The sequence below is a fragment of the Pezoporus wallicus genome, unplaced genomic scaffold, assembly GCF_028554395.1.
Source record: "Pezoporus wallicus isolate ANWC-B61680 ecotype Strahan unplaced genomic scaffold, APGP_CSIRO_Pwel_v1 contig_7545, whole genome shotgun sequence".
Lineage (NCBI taxonomy): Eukaryota > Metazoa > Chordata > Aves > Psittaciformes > Psittacidae > Pezoporus > Pezoporus wallicus.
The window spans coordinates 7,794,191-7,813,952 of record NW_026642398.1 but is presented as its reverse complement, the minus strand read 5'-3'; the positions used below and the strand labels follow the sequence as shown (position 1 = coordinate 7,813,952).

General features: G+C 47.5%; 1 long non-coding RNA gene across 1 annotated transcript in view; it reads left to right on the top strand.

The window, feature by feature from the left end:
• Positions 1-10,320: 10,320 nt before the first annotated feature.
• The window catches only part of LOC130610165 (uncharacterized), a 131,105-nt gene continuing 121,663 nt past the window's right edge, over positions 10,321-19,762 (top strand). Inside the window, exon 1 of the long non-coding RNA XR_008974974.1 lies at positions 10,321-10,440. This is a non-coding gene — a long non-coding RNA (uncharacterized LOC130610165). The remainder of the gene's footprint in view (positions 10,441-19,762) is intronic.

The window sequence follows — 19,762 nt, the reverse complement described above, 5'->3', positions numbered from 1 at the left end:
TCCATCCAGTGTGAATGCACTTTGCTGGTTTAAATCTGTTTAAAACACTTTGAATAGAAATGTTTGTCCTGCCAGATATTATGACAATCTGGTATCCTGCCACAGCCGCTCTAAAGTCATCATAGACGAGGTGTGAAGAGGTGGATCCGTCACAGAGGAGAGCAGTGATACTGAACTAAATGGTCAGAGATGGAGGAGCACCCAAAACCATTAGAAGACAGTAATACATGGAAGAGAATAGGTAAAGACAGCAGATTATCTAAAGACCTAGACATGAAGCTAAATATGAGGAAGAAATTCTTTATGAGGGTGATAAAATACCGGCACAGGTTGTCCAGAGAGGTAGTGAATGCCCCATCCCTGGAGACATTCAAGGCCAGGCTGGATGAGGTTCTGGGCAACCTGATCTAGTTGAAGATGTCCCTGCTCATTGCCAGAGGTTGGACTAGATGAGCTTTGAAGGTTCCTTCCAACCCAAACTGTTCTATGATTCTATGAACATCAGTGTGCAGATCGGTGAGAACATTACTACGAATCATATTTATCCTGCTGGATGCTCCAGCCACACGTTTCCAATTTTGTGACTACGAGGACACCAGAACTTATTTATTCCCTAATTTAGTTGCTTCTGTGTATATTAGCTTTCAGTTTATACCCTCCTTTGTCTTGATATGCATTGGGAGCAAAATCTCAGCCTTCTCATGAAGCAGCACACAAACCACAAAACACTTATTGACTCCAGCAGGGCCAGGATTACAGCCTTAATTTTCCAATCTTTCTTTAATCTTCTCTTAATTAATTTAATTCTGATATCATTATCTAGATTGCCCCATTCATTTAGCATCACAGCAGCTATCTGTTCATTCTCATTGGAAGGCTTTGGTAACTTTGCAAATGCTACTGCTCTATCTCCCATTCCTACCTTTTGATCTTTCTAACAACCTTCCTTTAATGTCTGCTGAGCTCAGCCTTTTATCAGGCAAAGCACTCCACCCTCCCTGGTAGAGGGGGCACTGGTCTGATCAACGCAGGCATGAGGAGCTGAACTTCTACCCTTCTACCGTCTGCCTCTCAAGGTGATCCTGCTGGCCCATCCTGGCTCTCCAGTCAGTTTTAAAACCGGTTCAGCCAAAGCCAGTTTAATACTGAAGGGCAGACAGGATTCCATAAAGTTTTACAGCTCATTCCAGTTTTAACTCATTTCAGGACCTGAATGTCTCTGCTGGGGTGTTTTTCCCAGTAACTGCCTCAGGTGGACAGTACTGGTGTGGGTGGGGAAATGCAGTAATTCACAGCTTAGAGCAGGCAGTTTAGGTTGAAAAGTGTATATAATCCATACTGTGCTGTTGTTCTGTTTACTTTGGTTCAAGCTGAGGCCTTTTTTTTTTCCCCCAGACACACAAAAATGCCATGCTGCTGCCATACAATTAACCTTAATGGTACCACCAAAATGCAGATGGGCTGTCCCCCTCTTCTCTTTGGCCTCAGTGTGACTGCGGCTCCGCTGGTGCTAAGCAGGGATCTAACGAAGGAGACAGGCACTGAAGCCATGTCTGGGTGAGAGAAGCCTAAGCATGAGGCGCAGAGTGGAAGGACTTGCACCAGGACCACCTCACTGGCACCCAGTGCACCCCGTACCACTGGAATAAAAAAAAATGCTTATTCTGGTATAAACTCTTCCTAGGTGAACAAACTGTATATTAGCAACTATGCCCATCGCTGTAACTCATTGGATTTCACTTGGTGATCTACCTCTGTACTGAGTGGACCGTAGTGAAAAAGCTGGCATGTTGGATATCCTCATGCCCTTCATCACCAGCTCACAGATGAGTTTGGGTTAGAAGGGACCTCTGGAGATTGCCAGGTTCACCCACCTTGCTAAAGCAGGGCCACTTTCAGCAGGCTGCTCAGGGCCATCCCCTTTTTCACAATGACCATGGCTTCTGAATATCTTCAAGGATGGAGACTCTACAACCTCCTTAAGCAACCTGTGCCAATGCTCAGTGATCAACATGCTTTGTAGGGTGGGTCTTGATCTTACATATGATTTCACACACAGTATGGCAATTTTCAGAGGTGCTGAACAGGTCCAATTGCCTTAAACCATGGCTGGGGATGCTCATTGCTTTTAAAGATCAGGCAAAATAAACTGTTGTGGTTTTCCTCTCCTAAAGCAGTAATGATTCTGGATGAAAAGACAGCAGAGACAGGATAAATCTGGGGTGCAGACAGATACAAGTGCGCTCCCTGCCCTCTGCCACTGTTTTCTGGGTACCTTTAAACTGATGCTCTCAGGAAAGGCACATTTTCAGCAGCTCTCAGTGGATGCAAAGCTCAGCTGAAACTGAGCACAAATGCAAAATCCTGTCCTTTGGCCTTTCCTGGCACATTAAGGATTTTCTTTGACCTCTTTAAAACTTAACATCTCTGCCTCGTTTTCTCACTTCCATTCAGTTGTACCCATTGGGATCATGTGGCTAAAAGACAAACCATCCAAGCAGATCAGCGTGGCTTCGCTGTCAAGAGCTGAGAAAAAAACATAGCATTCCTAAGTCCTAAGGGCAGAGACTGGACACTGGCAGAAAGGCAAATAACAGCCGGCAGCATTTGTGTGGTGCTGGTTTTCAGGAGCAATAGTTTATGTATGTGATGGTTTTCATACAACGCATGATTTCTCTACCCATCGTTGCCGAGGTGCAGCTATGGAGCATGACAACAAAATAAGCTGCTCTGCGTAGCAATGGAAAAGTCTTTTCCCAGCACATCCTACTTATATGGGTGGCTAAAAATGGTGTGTTGATTTTAACGAAGATTGATAGTCAACATGAATATGCCATCTGCCTCGCTTTTCTGCTGGACGCGCAGCAGAGAGCCTGGAAAACCTTAAACAATGGGGTTGCCTGTTGATTTGTGGATTAAAAGCTGTCTGTGGAAGAGCATGCTGAGAAAATGTGCTGAGAGCTTCTGCTGAAGGGGCTAATTCATAGTCTAGTCAAGTAGCTTCATAACCATGCCTATCATGAAAATTCGCTATCAGCATAGCGTTTGAATCACAGATCAATGCACACTGATTTTGGCAAATCTAATTAGATTTGATGGGGAAGAATGTGTTTGCATTTTTTAGGCTCTGTAGTTCCCATCTCTTACGTGTAATTTCATTTTTGATTTGTTTAACAGCGATTAAGGGTTGTGAATCATGATACTGCAGAGATGTTAGCCATGGTTATCCCACTCATTTAGCCAACCCCATCTGTCACCCAATGCTCAGAATGGAGACTGGGAGCCAGGAGTCAATTTGTGCTCCCCGTATGGCCACAAGCAAGATATTTTACATATCTGCACCTCAGAACTTGGATATAGCATGTATATATGCATCTGAGGGGCATTATAAGACTTCATTGATTACTACTACTTCTAAATTGTTTCCATTTCTTCTGCTTCCATGGCACAACACAAAATTAAATATCATCATTTGAGATGTGGAAGGGGCATAGACTTGTGCTTATCTACCTTTGTGAGTACTGTGGCTGCTCTGATTTCAAGGTTTGCCTGTAATACACAACTGCTTAAATCTCTTCTTGAAAGGATACAGCAACACAGATGTCCATCATGAGGTCAGGGCTTAACTGGGACAATCTCTGGGACTAAACCGGTGAGCTGGTGAGCAGCTTATGAGAGATGCCCACACCAGATACTTCTCCCTCCCTCCTCAGGTCTTTTCTCCAGTGGAGATTATTTAGTGGCTGTTAACCAGTTTGCTTATATTCGTATTCCCATCCCAGGGGGATCCTGTGCCTTGCAGTGTAGGAGCAGCAGCAGCATGGCTATGAAATTGGCTTCTAAATCCCAGGACAGTGTTCTGTTCCAGTACACACACTTACCTCCAACTCCAGAGTTGGAAGAAAGGGTCCAGCACAGGTCACAGGCTGAGATGGCTCATTGAACCTGGGGTGAAACCACTCTCCGAGCAGTAAAGAGATAGATTCAAAAGAGGGTGCTGAACCAGGCCTCCCACTTCTTAGGGTGGTGCTGGGTTATTATGTGAAATGTGGGCGGTGGTGCCACCGTCTCCAGCTATGCTATAAAGAACACAGGTCTCCCAACTATCCTTGAGGAAGATCCCAGCCCTTCAGCCACAAACCAGCCTGCCTGAGCCTCCAGAGGACCCAGCCCCAGTGCCTGCCCTGCAGCTGTGCCCATGCTGGGACTGTGGGGCACTTCCATAGACTAACACTTTGGGAAGGTTAAACTTTGAACATGAGTGCAATGGACAGCCAAGCGGGCTGGAGAGGAGAGGGACACCAGATCCAGCGTGGGTTTCACGTGCTGTCCCCCTATCCCATCCTGGTGCTGGGAGAGCACTGTGTATCGCCCCCAAGCACAAGTCATGGCGTGGCTGCGTGTTTGTGCCTGTCGTGACACTTTATGGGCCACCAGTGTCACTCTCCCTTGAAAACCACTCACATGAATGCTGTATATTTGTTATAGATGGAGAGATTAGCACGAAGGCTAAAAAAAGAAAGTAAACAGAAAGGGAAGGACCCTGGGGATACTGCGGTGGTGTACGCCAGCTTGGCTGGTCCGACCTGTTTATAATGTCTAACACAAGCACAGGTGCCAAAGAATAACCGACAAGTTAAACAGTTTCCTCTCTGCGATTTGGCAACAGGATCTTTGTGTGAGGAGGGCAGGGCCCCTGCTGTTTTCCCAGGAGCAGGGAAGCAGACACAAGGCTCTCCTCTGGAGGCTGGTGGCATTTTACTGATGTTGGGACACACAGTCATGTGGGCACAGGGCTCTCATGGAGACCAGACCTACCACTCTTACCTCTCATCTGAAGACATCTTCGCATCCTGGGTTTCTATCCCTGCTGTCAGTACCACTTTCTGTTTCCTCTCCCAGGCTTGTAACTTCTGTTGTGATCTTTCACCCTTCACACAAAACAACCAAACTTGGCTCCTTCTCCCCAAGGACACAGTCAGGTCCTTTCTCTGGGGTTTCCTTGGGAATCAGGCTGGGACCCGTATGGTGCTGCCTCCTTCTCTCTCGAATTCTCTCTCCTTTTGCTCACAAGGTTTGTTTTTTCTCTACTGATGCTAAACCTCCAGTTCACTGTTTTGTTGACTCTCCCCTAAGCCCCAGCATGCTCATCTCTGGATCTTCTTGCCATCCTGTCAGTCCAACACAAATTTAGTAGCACAGCCGTTTGGTTTCACTTTATTCCACTCCTTTCTTAAATCACATTCAAGCTACTTACATTAAATGATTTCCATAATCTGAAATGGAGTGTTTGCACCTCTCTGCCAAGTTCAGTCTTGCTGACACTCAGCCATCACTTTAAAATGTCATATTTCTTTTTTCCCAAACTTGGGAATATATGGAGCACCTGACTAACATGGTCTTAGGGCCATCAGTGACAACCCTGCCTGCGTGGCAACCCTGTTGTTTCTGTGCTTCGTATCAACCCTGCATATCCCCTTTCTCTGCTCTGGAGTCACAGCTAAGCTACCCTAAATCAGAGCCTTAAGAAATCTCCCACACCTTGGGACATGCTCCCAGTTATTTGAAAACTTCTTCCCTACAGTCTTGAGGAGGAAGATGCATCATGCAGTTTTGGGGTCCTAGCAAAACTGAACCCAGCTTCATTAACGTAGCTGTGTTACAAAACGGACCACCTCTGTTCCTTTTACCCACTTTCATTGTTCTCAATATAGCCATCAAGAGCAGTGCCAGCCTGGACACATTTGTGTATAATCTGTATGAAGAAATAAACAGGTAGAAATTATAATATTATATTGGAAAAAAAAATTACATCAATTCTGGGGAGTGGAACTGGCTATGATGATGGTGCAATCTGCTCCCACAGCTCTGGATGGGGATATTTCTTATGCACCTGAGTAGCAGCCTTACTACTTTAACACGTTCTTCTCTCTTCTTCATTCACCATAAAGAGCACATAGAAGGCAGGGGAAGTCTTTCCAGTAGATTCAGAAAGTTATCAGTCTTTGCTTCTGCTCTGTTATTGCCCCCCACTCCTGGCTCTTGGAGTCAGGGGCTTTGTCCCGTCCAAGGGGGAGTCTCAGGTGAGTCACCGTCACCTAGAGATGGATCACTGTTTGAGGACAGGAATGCATTTTCTTTAGATTAATATGAGTACTTACATTAAAAGACTGGGGAGTAGAAACAAATTATGATAAGCACCATTTCCTTATACCACTACTTTTCAGAGAATTAACTTGATATTTGTAAACACAGAGGGAGGTATGCGTAAGGGCAAGGGGAAGAGCCGGTTATGTCAAATCATAACATCTGCTAAAGAATAAACAGGTGTACACTGGCTGGAAGAAAAGTTCCAAGATAATAGCCAAGAAGGTGAAGTGAGGACAAGACACCGATGCTCAACTGGGTGCCTTTGTCTGCAGGCAAATGTGAAATAATGGCTTCCATGACCCAGCCCTTTCTTCTGAACATCTAAAATGGCTTAGGTTTTTGGACAGTTCTGGCATTAAACTGGAACAAGCTTAATCCCTGGCTACAATTACACATTTTCAGCTGCTTTTTCTGCTGTGTTTCTCCATGACCCATGTTTGGGGTGGTTTGCCTGAGCCTCTGCTGCACCCACCTGCCCTGGCTGAGGACACTTGAGTTTCCATCTGCCTGTGGTCACCCACCAGAGGCTGTCACCTCCACGCTGTGCTAACCACAAGGAGCACGTCACAGCCCTCCTTGTTTCACCTGACTTGGCCAGCTCTGCCTGACAGGGATTAAGAAGCACTCATGTGATCCTGGCACCCGGCAAGGCTGGTGGGGCCATAGGCAGAGAAGCAATAGCAGAGCTCCGGAGGGCAGAAGCCTTAAGCTGGCACAGCCTTGTTGCAGCCTGACCCCTGATCTTTGCCTCAGATGTTTTGGCCTCGAAAGAGCATGTTGCGTCATTTGGCCTTGTCTTTGCCTTGTTTAACTTGCAGGGTGAACCTAGAGCAATGCAATAATGCAATTTGCCTGGGTAAGTGTGCTAATCTGTTACAGAGCTGATTATACTCAAGTGCTTTATTGACATGGACCGAGTACATCCACATTATACACTAGATGATTTTTAGAGTACAACCACTAGAAAAGCTGCAGGCCTGAGTGATACAAACACAAGACACGTTCTACATGCCTGGGGAAATAGGGTCTTTGTGTTGTATCTTTGTGGTCTGACTTCTCAGGCAGGCAAATGCTTTCACTCTCTTTTTCATGTTTTCCCTGGCTTTATCATGCTGGGAATTGTGCATGGAGATACCTGTGTCTCATCACGGCACTGCTGCTGGGGCTGGTAACACATATAGGCAAGTCTGTGGCTTTGGGAAAAGCAGTATTAATTTGAGCTCATGTGGAACAGCACGTTGATTCAGTGTGTGTTTTGCTGAGGAAGGAAAGGAGTTCTAGGGAGAGGGGAATGAAAACTCAATTTTCAGGGCTATTTGATGCATATTTCTCTCCTGCTCTGGCAGCCGGGAGCTGTGACAGAGCCATCAGGGCCCCATTTAAGGGCAATACCCATGCGAAGCCAGACTAATAGATTCATGCCACCACTTCCCCCAGACTGTGGAGGGGGAACCGGCTTGGAGGAAAAAGTGTGTCAGCTGCTCCAGCACTCAGGCTCTTTTCAGCTGCCAAAATGATCCTTTGGTCTCAGGAGTAGCTGTAGATTTTGGTCTTTCTCCCAGGTTCACTGACCTCAGGAGGTCATTTATGTAGGACCTGGTCTCCAGCCAGCTGCAGGAGTACGGCCCAAAGCCATCTCCTCCACTCCTGCTGCAGCAGGTTGCTGAAGGGAATGGCACTAGGACCTTCAATCCACTTGGTCGGAAGGGCTCTCCTCTCTCTTATGGTGAGCGTGCAAAGCCTCTTTTCCCAGCCCAGCATCGTATCCTGCTTGAACTGCAGGACCACAGAACTGCTGTTTGGATAAAGCCACATTTTATACTATAATCTTTACCTTTCACACTGGCATTTGCTTCTCCTGTGACAACCAAGTTGTTCTTACGGATCAGCTTTTTATTGCAAAATTCAAAACATTGTAGTGGAGGTGGGCGCACATTTACTTATTAAATGAGACAGCACTTGCCATCACATGAAAATGTGGCTAAGCTGGATGTAGACTTGCTGAATGCAGACTTACTAGATATAGCCTTTTGCAGCAGCTCCTAAACGGGGCTCACAACCTTCGCTGGTTCTCATAGGTACTCTTGGGTTATGCCCACCCCAGTACAGACACACTGTGGCTCCCACATGACTGCCAGAGTGCTGGCACAGTGGGATTTTAGGTTCCTTCCTGCATAGAGCAAAACCACTTTCGGGGAAGAAACCATATGTGGCATCAAAGCTTCTGCTTTGCTTCAGTTCCAGCCTAGAATCAAGGAGACTGCATTTCAGTTTTATCTTAGTTTGTTAAAAAAAAAAAAAATACATATATATATCTATAAAAAGAGGAAATTAAAGCTTGTTTTGTCCACATACTGATCATCTGCTTTTGTTTTGCTGCTTCACCAGCCTGCAGCCTGGTCTGTTTCTGATGTTGTTTCTCCCAGTACTTTGAGATGTGTGAAGCTACTTTCCCTACTTGTATTTAAGATGTCTGCATCCTTCTCTTGTCTGACTACTGAGAGACATCCATGACATTTCTGCACATCAACTTGGGGAGAACAGAAGAATGGGACCTATTTTTGTAATCTGATTCTGGTCAGTGAGTGAACCCCTGGGGTTCAGGATGAACGGGACCGAAGGCATCTGTTAAGGTTGAAAGCAGCAGCAGACAAGCAGTTGAGGTCTCCCCTGCTTCCGTTCTGCCTGTGCTGAAGCTGATCCCCTTCTTTTGTGGCATGTGCCGGTCCGAGAGAGCCACCCTGCCCAGGACAGGGCCCCGCAGCCTCCCCATGCCAGCTGCCCCGCACCTATGGGGCTCCACTGCCACCCAATCAGGTTTATTTATCTGCATATATCTGTACAGATTTCAATTATTTGAAGTATTTGGGGGTGTGCTGGGTGCAGTGCAGGGTGGTGCAGTGCGATGCTGTGTGGTGCGGGAAGAAGCATGGTACAGTGCAGGTCGGTGCAGTGCAGGAGTGTGGGACGGGTCAGTGCAGTGCTGTGTGGGCCCGTGCTGTGCTGTGAAGTGTAGGTTGGTGCGGTGCAGGAGGGCGGTGCGGGTCAGATCGGTGTGGGGCTGTGCAGTGCAGTGCAGTGTGTATCAGTGCGGTGCTGTGCGGACCGGTACTGTGCTGTGCGGTGCGGGTTGGTGCTATGCCGTGCAGGTCGGTGCTGTGCTGTCCTATACTGTTCTGTGCGGTGCGGATCGGTGCTGTGCTGTGCGGTGCAGGAGCACAGTGTCGGTGCGGTGCTGTGCGTGTCAGTGCTGTGGTGTGCGGACCGGTGCTGTGCGTTGCAGGAGCTCGGTGTGGGTAGGGTCGGCACTGTTCGGTGCGGGTCGGGTCGGGTCTGTGTAGTAGTGCGGGGCGGGTCAGTGCTGTGCAGGTCGGTGGTGTGCGGTGGTGTGCGGGCCGGTGCTGTGCAGGTCGGTGCTGTGCGGGTCGGTGGTGTGCAGGTCGGTGCTGTGCGGGTTGGTGCTGTGCTGTGTGGGTCAGTGCAGGTCGGTGCTGTGCAGGTCGGTGCTGTGCTGTGTGGGTCAGTGCAGGTCGGTGCTGTGCGGGTCGGTGCTGTGCGGGTCGGTGCTGTGCAGGTCAGTGCTGTGCAGGTCAGTGCTGGGCGGGTTGGTGCTGTGCTGTGTGGGTCAGTGCAGGTCGGTGCTATGCGGGTCGGTGCTGTGCAGGTCGGTGCTGTGCGGGTTGGTGCTGTGCTTTGTGGGTCGGTGCTGTGCGGGTCGGTGCTGTGTGGGTCGGTGCTGTGCAGGTCGGTGCTGTGTGGGTCGGTGCTGTGTGGGTCGGTGCTGTGCGGGTCGGTGCTGTGCTGTGTGGGTCGGTGCAGGTCTGTGCGGGTCAGTGCTGTGCTGTGTGGGTCAGTGAGGGTCGGCGCTGTGCTGTGTGGGTCAGTGCAGGTCAGTGCTGTGCGGGTCGGTGCTGTGCTGTGTGGGTCAGTGCGGGTCGGTGCTGTGCGGGTCGGTGCTGTGCTGTGTGGGTCAGTGCGGGTCGGCGCTGTGCGGGTCGGTGTTGTGCTGTGTGGGTTGGTGCAGGTCTGTGCTGTGCCGTGCCGTGCTGTGCTGTGCGGTGCTGTGCGGTATCGCGGGGCGGTCTCTAACGCGCTGCCCCGGGCTGCGGCCGCCGGCGGCGGGGGGCGGTGACGTCACAGAGCCGCTCGCCAGCACAACGTTCCATTGAGGCGAGCGCGTGCTCCGGCGAGCACATGGGCAGCGGGGCCCGCGGCCGCTCCGCGTCCCTGCGCGCTGCTCCGCGGCCCCGGCCCCGGCCCGCAGCTCCCCTTCCCTGGCAGGGCGGCGCGGTGAGTACCGGGGCTGCAGCCGCCGGCGGAGGTGGGGGGGGCGGTGTAGGGGGAGGTCGGTTACGTGGTGGTTGGGGGGTATTTGTTTATTTACCCCCTTTGCCTCTTTATTATTTATGTCTCCCGGTGGTCTTGCGGGTCGCGGCGGAGTTCACAGCTTAGGCGCGGGGGTTCGTGCGGGTGGGAGGTGGGGGGGGAAGGGAGAGAAAAGATTTAATTTCATCCCATCTCTGTATTTATTTATTTATTTTAAAAGCGCTGGGTCGACGGTGGGCTAAAAATAGCGATTGCCAGCCGAAATCCGTGCGGATGGGGAGGCGAAGGGCTTCGGGATGCCTTCCAGCGTAAAGAGATGGCCGCGGTGAGGGGCGGCGGTGTTAGGGGTCTTGCCGTGATCCGAAATGACACGGGGCAGTGTGACTTCCCCCCCCTCCGCCTGGACGTGGGGTCTGTGTGTTAATGGGTGTTCCCCCCCCCCTCCCTTGGCCTAGGGACAAACCGGTGTCGGGGGGGATGGTGTTTGTTTGTACCCGCTGCAACTGCGCGGAAAATGCGCGCTGCGCGCAGGCCGAGGCGCGGGGCTGCGTGCGGAGCCGGCCCTCAGCTGTCTGCTGCTGCCTGCGTGTGTATGCGGGGCGAATGGAGCTCTTAATGTGCAGAGGCGAGCTGTTCCGCTCGGGCCGTCGTTGGTGCGGGCCTTGGGGTTCAGATCTGGGAAGCACGAGGGCCTGAAGAATGAAAAGCAAAGATTCCATGGAGGCTCCAAAGACCGTTTCTACAAAGGGATTATTAGGCCATTTTTTCCTTAAAATGCTGGATTTTCCAAGTAGAACTTTAAAAGGCCACATTTTTATATATATATAAATAATGCTAGGATGTTTTTATTAACATTGTGTGCTTTAGGACTTTGGTCTCCATCTATTAAACTGTTGGTTGTTGCATCTTAAAATACTGAGTGGAGAAATCCCAGCGGAACCAATAACTGTATCTGAAAGATGCTGGAGGCCTTCAGTGGGACCTTTTTAATCCTGATCATGTTGACAAGTTTAGACATGTTTGCCTGTCCATGTATATGGTCAGACACAGTGAGTGGTGAACCCACACTAGTTCCTTTTTACTAAGATGTTTAAAACTAGACATTATATAAGTTATTGATTTGGAACAAAAGAGCTTTTCTGGAGGTATATTGGAACATATTAACCATTGCTAAGTATGAAGTGCATAATATGTACAGGTTATGGTTCTCTGAAATGGGAGTATTTATTTCTTCATAGAGCAGAATTACAGCCTCACTAATGTCATTTTGTGCCAGCTGGTCTGGTTAATTGTAAGAGCACTTATAAATGTTGTAAAATATGAGGATATTAAAAAAATACCTAGCTCCGAAGCACTGACATCACTATAGGAAACAAGGATACAGTCTGATATTCAGTCATGTCTCATAAACATCCAGTTTCCTTTCTGTTGGGATTTTTTAAATGATTTCATAAATATGTATATTTTCCGAGCACGTGGACCAGTCAGATGCTCTTTTGTGCTGGGTGCTGCATATCCCTGATAAATGCCAGTTCACATCCCAGGGAGTTTCATGTGATCTTATACATACTTTGCATCATTTTAGAAATGCTCCTTTATTTATTTTTTTCCCTTCTCCCTTTTCTATCTTTCATAGCATTAGGTCATGAGTTGGGCTTACAGCTAGGTTAGTGTTGTTATAATTCCTATTGATCTGAATGTGCCTTTGTGTATTTTAAGTTATATTAAGGCAATTAGTTGTACAGGTGCAGTTTGTCAGCCAGTGGGAATGCCTCTATACCTGGTAGGAATAAAATCCACTCTGCATCTGTACATCTGGCATTCCTGGGAGAGGGGCTGGCTGGTCTGGCTGCTGCCAGCTCTGCCTGGGCGATTTTGCATCCTCTGCATCTGCCCTCTGATGTCCACACGTCAAGCAGCTCTGCAATAGCGAAAATAAGGAAGGGCTCGGGCCCACTGCCCTTGCAGGCCCATCTGTTGCAGGAATGAATTGTGTGTTTGAATTAGTTTATAAAAAGGGATATTGGCTCCCTGGGTGAACGTGCATGCTTGGAATGTAACTTTAGTGGGAGCTGGTGGCTTTCAGAGGCGATGGTGAGTTGTCGCTGCACTTGTGCAGCTCTGCAGTCGTGGTGTTCTCCCTCCGTGCCCCCGCCGAACCGAACCGTGGGTTTTGGTTTGATCAAGGACTTAATCTGCTGATATTTGAGTTTATGCTTAATTCTTTGCCGGAGTCGAGCTGTATCGTCTTGTTTTTAACCAGAACGCTTTACAAAGAGGGTTTATGCTTCCGGGCTGCGTGTTTTTTGGTAACTTTTATGCGAAGGATTACTGTCAGGTGAAGCGACCGATAATGCCGATGCCATGGAGCAAGGCTAGGGATAAAAACCTCTGTATCTGTATACTTTTAACAGTGTATCTTGTGTTCATCTGTCACCTTTTAGCTGAACCTTTTAGTTTAGTGGGTTATTACTGTATCACTGTTTTCCTACAGGCCTCTCTCTTCAGGCTTTTTCTGTAATCATGCTGGTGCAGCTCTGCTAGGAATTGCAGTTTAGGGCTTTCAAGTATGACATCTTAATAAGAAAAAATACATTTCCACCCCCCCCCCCCCCCCCCCCCCCCCCCCGTTGGTGTATATCGATAATAGTGCTGACAGGCCATGGGAAGGGAAATGATGCTTTTTGTGACCTGGGTGGTGTTTCTGTTGCTTGCAGGAATACGGAGGGTTTGTCTTTTGCTCCTGGTACATGGATTTAGTGAAAGCTGTGACAGGTACCCGTGCTGCAGTGCACTGCAGCTCAGAGCAGTGCCCTGCAGCTGTGTATCCATCAGTTCAGCAATAAAATAGGTCCATCAGAGCCCCAGTGGAGCCTCTGCACTGGTCTCAGTGTGTTACTGCTGGAGAGGCCGAGGTGATAGGCACATCACCCTGACCCCTCACTGCTGGCGCAGGGGGTGGTGGCATGGTCAGAGGTCCTGTGAGCCAGGAAGGGTGCAGAGCTGCAGACTGAGCTAGCAGAGAGGAAGATGCATGCATACCTGGTCAGGAAGCTTTCGCCTGCTTGCAGCAAGGTGATACAGAGCTATTTTAGGAGCACGGTGTGTTATTTTCTGTCTCCTTGCTGGCCGGTAGCTTTAGTACTGAACAACTGCATGATTCCTGGTGATATTTATGAGGAGTGAGGAGGGAGTAAAGACATAATCTGTGTTTTGGACACATGAGCATTTTGCATGGGGCACGTTTTCCCTCATCACGTCTGCATCTGTGCCTGAGCCGGTCCGTCTTCTTATGCAGCAAAGTGCTTAGTGCCCTGGCAAGTACTACAGCTGTACGATTGCACATGGTTTATTTATACCTGGAGGTGCAATGCCTGCTCTTTGCTTGCCTTGTTGGTACAGTTCAGTGGAGGACAGTGTTTTGTGATAAAGCAGTGTTCTTGAGTTTTTCCTGTTTTCTCTCTGGCTAGTGACAGAGGTTGTTTAGGACAGGGCTTGCTGGTGGTGCTTTCTTCCCATTGCTCCAAGGGTGACAGATGTGAAGCAGCAATATGATTACGTGGCACATCAGCTCCACTCAGCAGAAGACAGCAGTTTGAAGGGTGGCACAAACACAGGCATCGGCTGGGCACAGGGAACAGTCTGTGTGGTTTGCAAGCATCCGCATCTGTACAACACCTAAATGCCTTTTTTCATGCATCCCTGGGTGGCATCATTCTTTATGTGAATTCAAGGTACAGATGTGAATATTGATGTGGAGCTGTATCCTGCAAATCAGGGTCTGTTTGACTACCACACAGGGTTTCCAGACAGGTTTGTCCCACCCACTTTGATGCCTGTGCAGTCATATCTTCACTGCTATTGAATACGTTATACTTGTCAGCAGATACTGCAGTTGCATCCCCCATCACTTGGAAGGAAAAATGATGTGTAAATTGATGCTGGTATAGTACATCAGGCACTAAAGGGTTCTCGAATGCAGCAGTGACAGGCAGAACTGTAACCAGTGCTTGGCAGATAATTCATATTAGAAATTATGGCACAGGTCTTTAATGGCAAGGGTGGTTAGCCACTGGAACAAATTGCCAAGAAAAGGGGCAGATTTTCTCAGTCATTTCTGTCTTAACATTTGAGTTAGAAAAAGCAGTAGAAGAAGTTTTGTATAAAAATTATTGGGTAGTTTCCTGCAAATCAGCTCACTAGGAAGTCCCTTGATGGAAGCAGGGATGTTTGACCATGACACCCCGCTATAATGTTGGGCTGTGCAGGTGTTAGGAGCCAACCTGTGCTGTTGGAGATGGGTCTTGCAAACCACCCTGATAAGAAATAGCAACCTAAAGCCCTGGGAGGACTGTGCCTTTGCATGGGGGAGTGACATTGCCATGATATGGTTTGGAAGACAGCGTTATGTCACCTCTTTTGCATGCCTCAGTCAGGAATACCCGATGCCAAAACGTGTGTGAGGCCAAGAGGTGACTTTATGAGCTTCCCGAGGGGAGAGGATGGCATCACTGGTGTTCTCATCTACAAGTGGGGTGCTGGGGCTACAAATGGATGGCAGGGAAGCCTAAAGGAAACCCCCAAAGGCTGTCCCTGTTTTGGGTACAGATGCGTGTACTGCAATAGCAGACCTGCAGACTGCTTCCTTAGGGGCAAGTGGAGAGCAGAGGTGGTGGGAGAGGCAAGACCACATCTCATTACATAGTTTATTATGGAGGCCCTGAGTACAATGCGGGTTGTGCTGGGAAGCTCCACTCTCTAAAGCAGACCAGTGCAGGGATTTTAACATGGAAAACTTCAGTCTAGTCCTAAGCACCCACTATTGTCTTCCTTTCATCCAGCTTGTATTGTCCAGTCCACTTCTCCCTGGCTTTCTCTGAGTGCTATTGGACTGCTTGCCTTGAGTCTCAGGTCATTTTGTGCTTTTCCTCAAATCCCAGAATCTGGATTTAAGAGATTGCTTGCCTATTTTCCTCTTAATCAGAACTAAAACTTTGATCTTTTCACCAGTGCTGTAGGGGCAACATCTTGTGAGGTCCTGCATAAATCTCAGCCAGGGCTGGGGAGCTATTGCCAGTAACTTAGGAGAATTTTTACTTTAAAAAAGGCAATAACTTGTGACTCCTGTTTAACACTTCCTGTTCTGACGCCTAGATTTGATCATACTGCAAACATCTCTCCTTGAAAATGTCCCTTGAGCAAATCTCAGCCAAAATAAAATGCATTGCATTGCCTTGTGCAGTTCCCTGCCCAGGTAAGGAGTGAGCGCCAAATGCGTAAGTGGAAGGGGCTTGCAGGCTGTGCAAGGAACGAGTACTGCAAGAGGCTGGAGGGTTACGGCCTGTGTAGGTATAGGAAAGGTGGCTTTTCCTGGCCAGCTTTCAGCCATGTGCCGTGTCCTTGCAGCTCTGTGTTGTATCAGGTATCTCTGTTCCCAGCAGTGATGCAGTGCTGATGTACACGTGATACTGTGTGTGCTGGCTTACATAGTAGAAACAGCAGCTGTGAGCGCATGCCTGAGCATCTGTGTTGTCGAGCTATGGCCAAAGCCCAGGCTGTGCTTGAGCCCTTTGTTACATCTCCTCTGTGTTGAAAAAGGCCTAGCATGGGCCTTTCTTTGCTAATATTAAAGTTTGGTAATATTATTATTTATTATTATTATTACTGTTATTACTGTTGTTGTGTAACATTATTATTATTATCATCATCACTATCATTATATTAACTGTGTTGGAGACCTAAAGCTTATTATATGTTAATGCATTCATACTAGAGTAGTCTCTAGCTGTGATGTACCAAAATCCCTTTATGCTTCAACTGGTGTTGTAAATAGGTATCACACCTATCAGTTCAGTGTCCTGTAATTTAGCATGCAGAGCTAATAGCTACCATACATCCTTCTGGAAATATTTAGTAATGTTTCCTGCTCTATTTACATAATAATGGGTTGTTTGGTTGGTTTTTTTTTTCCCTTCTTCATAAGAGTAGGAAAGTCTGAAATAAATACACTTTCCTAGACATGTCCTAGATATGGTCATGATGGGAACAAAGGCCAAGAGCTTTGTGCTGCAGCACAGGCAATTGAGATGCTGCTCAGGGGTTTCAGATGATCGTGTTTGCTGTATGAATTGCTGGATCATTTGATTTCCAGGTATCGCCCATCTGGCTCTGGTTCTCCTCAGTTTGCTTTTGGGGGTGGGTTGGGCAAAGCTCTACATTCTTCTTGAATGTTAAAAAGGCTGATATTAGGTTATATAAAAATACTAACAAAAAAGTACACGTGTTTGATGTTACAGAGGAAAATAATTAGCCTTTTTTACAAGCTGGGAGGTTGGACTGGAGAACCCAGAGGGTTCTTCCCACCAGCACTTCTATGTTTCTGTGGTAACGGGGAAAAAACTGGAAAGCTGAGCTCCAAGTCTCTGTTTGTAGAACAAGATGGAAGGAGGCCCAGCTTTTGTGAATGCACAGCATGAGTAAATGTGATTAAGATGAGAAGGTTCAGAGGGGGAGGAAGATGTTGCTCTTTGCAGTCCGAGACACAGAAGCAGTGAGAAGTTCATCTTGAGATGTTTTCTTTACCTTGGTTAATTAGTATAAAGACCCACTAGTCCTGCTTGTTATGAGTGGCTTGGAGAGTTGGTGGAGTTCCCAGTGCTCATTCATGGGTAGGATTTGGGGGCTTTGCCCTCAGCAAGCCATTTCTACTCCTTCCCTTTCCTCTCTTCTTTCCTCTTTCACCTGCAAACACGTTGGGGCAGATGTTGTCTCTTGTATGGTTGTTTGCAGCATAGGACAGCATCAGAGCGCTGATGTCAGGTGGACCCTGAGATCTTCACAGGGATGGTTGAGGTTCTGAAAGTCTGCTTGACATGGTCAGAAATGGCAACAGTGACTTCCGTAGGCTGCAGTGTTTGAGGGGGAGGTCTGGTGGCTGCAACCAGCGCAGCTAGAGAGGAAAAAAGGTTTTAAAAGCTCCTCACCAAGTAGCTGTATGTTGGAAGTGGAAGTGTTGAAAGTCTGTAAGTAAGACTTTCCTTAGTTCCCAGCTTAGTGTGACAGATAAATGTGAGTCTAGCTGCTTTTTATCTTCCATAGCAGCATTGATGGCCACTCTTCATATGGAGGAGGAAAAGGGGAAGGGAAGTTTGCAGTAATCTTAAAATTCTGATTTTAAAGATAAATGTATCAGGTCCGTTTTACACGTTACTAGGTGGTAACTTGAGTGTAAATATCTTTGAGTCAGGCTGTAGCCTGTTCAGAGCGCAAGATGTCCATTAGCATAAGGTATAACATTATATTACCTGGTGGTGTAGCCTGTACACCACTGTTTGTACCAGGCTTTTTTATCTTCCTTGTAAATCTTGATGACCTAAGAGACTTGTAGCAAAGACCTTACTTTGCAGGGTGTTTTATAGTAACTTTTAGTAAGTATTTTTCTTGGGTACTTTTGTGAGACAAATTGCAATAAATAGCATTTCACTCTGTCCATCCTTCTGTTAAATAACTAATACTCCTCATGGAGCAAGGCAGTATGGGAAGGGAATGTATGGGAGGGATTAAACAACCTGCAGCTCTTTGTGCCTATCCACCATGATTGGGAGAGCTCACAGTTGGCCTTGCTAATACGTTTCACCTCCTTCTAATTACATCAGGAGTGCTAATATTCATAGTGACAAACACTTGTATCTTGTTCTTCTTAGAAAATCTGCATGTCAAGCATGTAAACATGCAGTTGTCTCCATTGTGGCAGCAGAAAAGCAACTAAAGCTCGTGAAGGTACAAGATGCCATTAGGGCTGGGGCTGGTGTGTGGGATCCCGAGAGCCATGCTTTCTTGAAAGTCTTGGAAATCTGGGTTAAATCTGTTTAAGGCCTCCCTGAGGTGTGAAAAAGCCTGCAGACCTATGAAATACTGCTCATAACATAAATATTTCATTTGAACATACTAAGGGTTTTCACTGTTCATTAAAAGTTGGCAAGTGTTAAGGCAGCATGGAGCTGTGATATCACTGCTGGCTTGGCTGGCACAGTGGTCTGTCCAGAGAGGCTCCTGACCTCCCTCCACAGCAGCAGGCCATAGTGGCGCCTGAAGAAGGAGCTTGAAGTCTGTCTGGGCCCTTTGGGGTGGTTGGTAGCACAGGAGAAGTGATGAAGTTGCCTCCTCCCACTGGTCTTCTCACTTGGAGCAGTAGGTGACCTGGCCAGGCAACCCAGGCTCAGGTGACCATGATGAGAATGATCCATAGCGCAGGTGTTGCCAAGGAACAGGGTTCTCTGACATTGTTGCCTCATTGGTGAGAAACAGGTCTCTGAGCTCCAGCAATGCAGAAGAGAATCAGGAAGTGGCTGAAGAGTCTGCCACTGCTGTGGTGCTGGCTAATGATACTTTTCCACAGCTGGTCAGTTCAGTTGGTGGGCTAGGAGCAGTCTTGGGTTTCATCTAGTGATCAGCTCTTCTCTAGCTCCTCTGGTGTGATCTCTGATTAGGAGGTGTAGCTTCATCTGGGAGAGTTCTGGTCTTGGACTTGACATTCAGTATTCGTTGGCTTGACAACAGCAGTGGCATACCTGTGTAGGGAGCCTGCAAGTGAAGTAAGCTCCAACCAGTCCAGAAAGCTGCAGCCCATCTCTGCCATCGCGTGGGCAGCTTGCAATGTCTTTCTATGCTGGCTTCCATTGGAAATACATATTCTCTTTTTAGGGTGCTCCCTGTATTGCTTCAGCTAGCAGAAAGACTTCTTAAAGCTTTGTGCCAAAGACAGTACTAGCTTTCTGCAAGGAAATGAAGCTCTGCTCTAAAAGAGTCCAGTTTCACATGGACTGGTCAACCCCAGGAGAAACGGACTATCACAGGCCTCATATTATTCTCCAAGTTCAAGGTATGTTGAACTGAAGGTTCTTTTTCTAAATGTATAGCATCATTTTGTATAATGTTTAAAGACAGTTAAGGAACACACAATCAAAACAAGACCTCTGGGTTGGAGGAAAGAGGAGAAGTAACATTTATCAGATGTTAGTTCATCACTTAGAACAGTACCTGAAAGACAACCTGGTGACTCCTGTAGTGTTCAAACTGAGCATTGAGGAAAATACATTTGTCTGTAGTTCCAGTTACCTGCAGTGATTTGAGCCTTTTCATAATATAAAAGAAGTTATGAAATAGCAAGATTGAGATATATCTGTGCCCAGACATCCTTAACTCTGCCCTTCCTTTATTCTCTTCACCCCTTTCAAACTAAGGTTAATTACCAGGAATTTTCTGCAGCCACAAGACAGGTTTGTAA